The following is a 7,140-nucleotide window of genomic DNA, read 5'->3' as shown; positions in this document are numbered from 1 at the left end:
TCAGATTCTTTATGAATAGGTCTTACTGAGTTAGGAGTCCTCTCGAGGACTTTTAAGCTCTCCTAAACTTAGGTGCTACTTTTAGGCCTAAAATACTTTGTGAATTGCTCTTAGTGAATACAATTAGGAGTCCTAAATGTAAGACTGACACGACCATTATGTTTAGGAGTTTCTCCTAAATTCGCCAGTTAGGAGCTACTTTTAGCCCTAAGATCCTTTGTGAATACGGCCCCTGGTGTTCAAATGAAGAAACATCAGGGATTATGATAGTTTTTATGTCCTTTCTGATAATAGCAGCTATACCACCTCATCCAACCACACACCCCTTCCTCAGTGACCTCATCCAACCACACACCCCTTCCTCAGTGACCTCATCCAACCACACACCCCTTCCTCAGTGACCTCATCCAACCACACACCCCTTCCTCAGTGACCTCATCCAACCACACACCCCTTCCTCAGTGACCTCATCCAACCACACACCCCTTCCTCAGTGACCTCATCCAACCACACACCCCTTCCTCAGTGACCTCATCCAACCACACACCCCTTCCTCAGTGACCTCATCCAACCACACACCCCTTCCTCAGTGACCTCATCCAACCACACACCCCTTCCTCAGTGACCTCATCCAACCACACACCCCTTCCTCAGTGACCTCATCCAACCACACACCCCTTCCTCAGTGACCTCATCCAACCACACACCCCTTCCTCAGTGACCTCATCCAACCACACACCCCTTCCTCAGTGACCTCATCCAACCACACACCCCTTCCTCAGTGACCTCATCCAACCACACACCCCTTCCTCAGTGACCTCATCCAACCACACACCCCTACCTCAGTGACCTCATCCAATCACACACCCCTTCCTCAGTGACCTCATCCAACCACACAACCCTTCCTCAGTGAACTCATCCAACCACACACCCCTACCTCAGTGTCCTCATCCAACCACACACCCCTACCTCAGTGACCTCATCCAACCACACACCCCTACCTCAGTGACCTCATCCAACCACACACCCCTTCCTCAGTGACCTCATCCAACCACACACCCCTACCTCAGTGACCTCATCCAACCACACACCCCTTCCTCAGTGACCTCATCCAACCACACACCCCTTCCTCAGTGACCTCACCCAACCACACACCCCTACCTCAGTGACCTCATCCAACCACACACCCCCTCCTCAGTGACCTCATCCAACCACACACCCCTACCTCAGTGATCTCATCCAATCACACACCCCTACCTCAGTGACCTTATCCAACCACACACCCCTTCCTCAGTGACCTCATCCAACCACACACCCCTACCTCAGTGACCTCATCCAACCACACACCCCTTCCTCAGTGACCTTATCCAACCACACACCCCTTCCTCAGTGACCTCATCCAACCACACACCCCTTCCTCAGTGACCTCATCCAACCACACACCCCTACCTCAGTGACCTCATCCAACCACACACCCCTACCTCAGTGACCTCATCCAACCACACACCCCTTCCTCAGTGACCTCATCCAACCGCACACCCCTTCCTCAGTGACGTCATCCAACCACACACCCCTACCTCAGTGACCTCATCCAACCACACACCCCTACCTCAGTGACCTCATCCAATCACACACCCTTACCTCAGTGACCTCATCCAATCACACACACCTTCCTCAGTGACCTCATCCAACCACACACCCCTACCTCAGTGACCTCATCCAACCACACACCCCTACCTCAGTGACCTCATCCAATCACACACCTCTACCTCAGTGACCTCATCCAACCACACACCCCTACCTCAGTGACCTCATCCAACCACACACCCCTTCCTCAGTGACCTCATCCAACCACACACCCCTACCTCAGTGACCTCATCCAACCACACACCCCTACCTCAGTGACCTCATCCAATCATACACACCTTCCTCAGTGACCTCATCCAACCACACACCCCTACCTCAGTGACCTCATCCAACCACACACCCCTACCTCAGTGACCTCATCCAACCACACACCCCTACCTGCCGCCTCAGGTCAGCAGAAGCTAACCTACTACATTACTTACTCGTAATTGTTAATGTTATTGTATCTGTCCACTAGATGGCGCAAACTAACCATCTAATGACCTGAAGAAAGAACAGGAACATACAGGTCAGATTGAAACAGACCTTGGTTGCGATTGAATATTATTTTTCTCACAGAAGGTTCCTTACGGAGTGAAATGACACGGATTTATATATATTTATGTATTTCCCAACTCATGAGACATAATTCATTCATGACACATTATTGTTGTCTTCAAACCTTTATTGAACATAATTAGAATTACTGCTTAGATTATTAGCATCTATTACATGTTGCTGCAAACTGAATGTTATGAGGTGCATATAAGTCTCAGAGGTTTGTACACAACAAGTCCAGCCCCAAGGAGATCATATCACCCAGGAAGAAAATAAGCATTTCTGCTAATTAATAAAGGCAAGTGTATCTATACATTTCAACAACAAGGCAACTCAAACTGCTTCACAAAAATATTAGAAACATTGAGACAATGTGCAAAAAGAAGCACATTATAAAATCACTTATGAATACATTAAAAACATTCATCAACGAGCCAAGTGTGAAACAGTTGATTACTGGGAAATGCTTTCATACATTAAAGTCATGTAAAGTCACAATAAGTGATCCACATGTTAACTGAAGTGAAGCCTTCTCTATATAGAACATTTCATCTTCAGGACTGGAAGATTTGACAGAGAACACAGAGACACTGAGGAGTCATAGAACAATAACCTAAGCCCAGTCACAATGCTTCTTGGCAATAAAACGTATACCGTTGCAAACCCTGTTCTCTTACCTTTGAAATGGTGACACATTTGTGAGGAACATGGATTCGTCTCTTCAAGATGTTCTCGAGGTCGAGGCTGAAGGAGATCAGTCCCCGTCCTCCTTTGGTTCCTGACGGTCTTTCGAGGGATCCTGTTCGTGTACCGAAACAAACTAACAAATAATAATAAAATGGAGAGAAAACCTTTCTGTTATACTGAAAAGAAGATTCTTTGAAAAAGACGGTTTTTTAGGGAGTTTATTCTTAAAGAAGGTAAATCATTAGAGAGTCAAGCAGTCTGCATCAGGAGGTCTGCAGCGAAGAACACCATTCACACCTGCTAGCAAATAGAGAAACATCATGTCTACGCTCCACAAAAGGACAAGACCACTAACCTTTCTAGAACACATGGTGACCTTTGAACGCTCCCTCAGGGTGATAACACTTTCCATCACACTCCACTCTTCTGGTCTTATTACATATTGATCACAAACATATTCCATTACATGTGTAATGTGTAACCGTGTTACATCCTATCAGATTCCTTATTGGGCATTACAAAGATAATCAACCTCTGTGTTTTAAAATATTAAAATGTTCTCCATTTCTCTTTATATATCTACTGACACAACTTTACATGATGACACACTTTGAATGGAGTAACAACGGATAGTTCAATCTGATCATTCTCAGTGTTGGAAGATGGCTGCATTGAGCCCTTCTCACTTCATGCACTTAACTCCAGAGTATTAAGAGTTTAAATAAAAGCCTCTCAGTTGATTGGAGCTGTCAGACCAGTTCAGCCACGCCCTGCATTTTTCACTGATGATCTCAGATTACAATCAAACTGATGCAAAAAACTGCCTCCATTTCAAGAAACTCTTCATAAATCCCTCTCCAGTTATCAGACATGCTGTCATTTCTTAATTTCCTCTCACTGACCGGCATTCAGTCATTACCAAAGTGATGTTCTGCACATGTTGATGCTGAACCCTGATGTGCTCCATGGCCAATGGGGTGAGTGAGTGTGTGTGTGTGTGTGTGTGTGTGTGTGTGTGTGTGTGTGTGTGTGTGTGTGTGTTTGTCTGTGTGTGTGTGTGTGTGTGTGTGTGTGTGTGTGTGTGTGTGTGTGTGTGTGTGTGTGTGTGTGTGTGTGAGTGTGCATTTGTGTGTATGAGTGTGTGTGTGTGTGTGTGTGTGTGTGTGTGTGTGTGTGTGTGTGTGTGTGTGTGTGTGTGTGTGTGTGTGTGTGTGTGTGTGTGTGTGTGTGTGTGTGTGTGTGTGTGTGTGTGTGTGTGTGTGTGTGTGTGTGTGTGTGTGCATCTTAAACTGCTGGCTAAAAATAAACGTAAATACAGTAGGATTGTTATTCACGTCGGTGGTAATGATGTTCGTTTACGCCAATCAGAATGCACCAAACTTAATGTGGCGTCGGTGTGTAGTTATGCTAAAACAATGTCGGACACCGTAATCTTCTCTGGTCCCCTCCCCAATCTGATCAATGATGACATGTATAGCCGCATGTCATCATTTCAGCGCTGGTTGTCTTGGCGGTGCCCAGCAAACAATGTGGGCTTCGTAAATAATTGGACAGCCTTCTGGGGAAAACCTGGTCTGATTAAGAGAGACGGCATTCATCCTACTTTGGAAGGTGCAAATCTAATTTCGGTAAACATATCAGGGCTTTGTGGACTTAATCCATGACAAACTGGAGTTGAGACCAGGAGGCGGAGTCACAGTCTGACACGCTTCTCTGCGCTCTCTCCTAGGCAGTCATCCATAGGAATCCCGACCCCAATAAAATGCCCAATATTAACGGTGTGTGTGTCTGCCCAAGGACAATTTAAGGTAAAACCTAATAGAGGTGTCATACATAATAACCTAATAAAAGTAAATGTAACAACTACTACAGTGCAACAAAACAGGAAGATTAAATGTGGTCTCTTAAACATAAGATCTCTAGCATCTAAAGCAATACTGGTAAATGATTTAATATCAGATTATAATATTGATATATGCTGTCTCACTGAAACTTGGTTGAGACATGAAGAATATGTCAGCATAAATGAGGCCACTCCACCCAGCCATATCAATACTCATATTGCCCGAGGCACGGGCCGAGGAGGTGGAGTTGCAGCAATCTTTGACTCAAGTTTACTTATCAATACTAAACAAAAATTAAATTATACCTCCTTTGAAAGCCTCGTTTTTAGTCTTACGCATCCGACCTGGAAAACTTTGCAGCCAATCTTATTTGTTACAGTGTACCGTGCACCAGGTCCTTATTCAGAATTCTTATCAGAAGAGTTTTTATCAGCTTTGGTACTTAAAACAGATAAAGTAATTATCGTAGGTGACTTTAATATTCATGTTGACGATGATAAAAATAGCCTTACTGTTGCATTTAACTCTATATTAGATTCTGTTGGTTTCTGTCAGAGTGTAAATAAACCAACCCACTGCTATAATCACACTCTCGACCTTGTTCTGACTTATGGTATTGAAATTGAGCAACTATTAGTCGAACCGCATAATCCTGCTTTATCCGACCATTTCTTAGTAACTTTTGAAGTACTGTTACTAGACTACAAAGCATTAGCCAAAAGCTCCTGCAGCAGAAACCTATCTGTTAGTGCTATAGCCACATTTAAGGAAGAGATTCCACCAATACTTAACTCGATAGCATGTCTGCATGTAGGGGAGGAAACTTATACAAAATGTACACCACCCCAAATTGATCATGTTGTTGATAGTGCTACAGATGCGCTGCGAATAAAATGAGACTCTGTTGCTCCTTTGAAAAAGAAGAAAATAAAACAACATAGATTAGCTCCATGGCATAATGCCGAAACCCGCAAAATAAAGCAAAAGTCGAGACAACTTGAAAGGATATGGCGTTCCACTAAACTTGAAGAATCTCGTTTAATTTGGCATATTACTCTCAATGAATATAAGAAAGCACTGCGTCACAAATGACATTCTAATAGCCTCGGACAAGGGACTTGTCTCTATTCTTGTCTTGCTCGATCTTAGTGCTGCATTTGATACTATCGACCATGATATCCTATTGCAAAGACTAGAGCACTTAGTTGGCATACAGGGAACTGCTTTAGGCTGGTTTAGGTCCTATCTATCTGAACGCTCTCAGTTTGTACGTGTCAACGATGAATCTTCCATGCAAACCAAAGTTAGCCATGGAGTGCCACAGGGCTCAGTGCTTGGACCTATTTTGTTTACACAATATATGCTTCCGTTAGGCAATATTATAAGGAATCATTCTGTAAACTTTCATTGTTATGCGGATGATACTCAACTATATTTATCAATCAAGCCTGATGAAATTAATCATCTAAATAAAATTCAAGACTGCCTCAAGGACTTAAAAACGTGGATGACCTTACATTTTTTTATGTTAAACACGACCAAAACTGAAGTTATTGTACTTGGCCCAAAGAATCTACGAAACAAATTATCTAAAGATATACTAACTATGGATGGCATTAATTTGGCCTCCAGTGAGACTGTAAGGAATCTTGGTGTTATATTTGATCAGGATTTATCCTTTAACGCCCACATAAAATCAATTTCAGGGACCGCCTATTTCCATCTACGTAACATTGCAAAAATCAGGCATATCTTGCCTCAAAACGATGCAGAGAAACTAGTCCAAGCATTTGTTACTTCAAGGCTGGATTATTGTAACTCCTTATTATCAGGGTGTACCAAGAAGTCAGTCAAGTCGCTTCAGCTGATTCAAAATGCTGCAGCTCGTGTACTAACCAGAGTTAGGAAAAGGGACCACATTACTCCTGTTCTGGCTGCCTTACACTGGCTCCCTATAGAACATAGGATAGAATTTAAAATTCTTCTTCTCGCCTACAAAGCCCTTAATGGGCAGGCGCCATCTTACCTTAAAGAACTCATTATACCCTACTGTCCAACTAGGGCATTGCGTTCCAAGAATGCAGGGTTGTTGGTTGTTCCTAGAGTCTCTAAAAGTACAATGGGAGCCAGAGCCTTTTCTTATCAAGCTCCACTTTTGTGGAATCAGCTTCCAGTTTGTGTTCGGGCGGCAGACACCCTATCCGTTTTTAAGAGTGCGCTTAAGACCTTCCTTTTTGATAAAGCTTATAGTTAGGGCTGATTAGATTCAGCCCCTAGTTTTGCTGATATAGGCTTAGTTTGTCGGGGGACATCTTACTTCTTCCTTCTCTCTGTCTATACCTGTGTACTCTCATGTTCCGATTAACCCAGCTTCCCCAAATGTCTTTCTTTTTGGTGCCTATATACGCCGGGATCCGGAGTCATG

The sequence above is a fragment of the Notothenia rossii genome (assembly GCF_949606895.1).
Source record: "Notothenia rossii genome assembly, chromosome: 2".
Taxonomy (NCBI): Eukaryota; Metazoa; Chordata; class Actinopteri; order Perciformes; family Nototheniidae; genus Notothenia; species Notothenia rossii.
The sequence above is the reverse complement of the archived record's forward strand: the minus strand, read 5'-3'. Positions refer to the sequence as shown.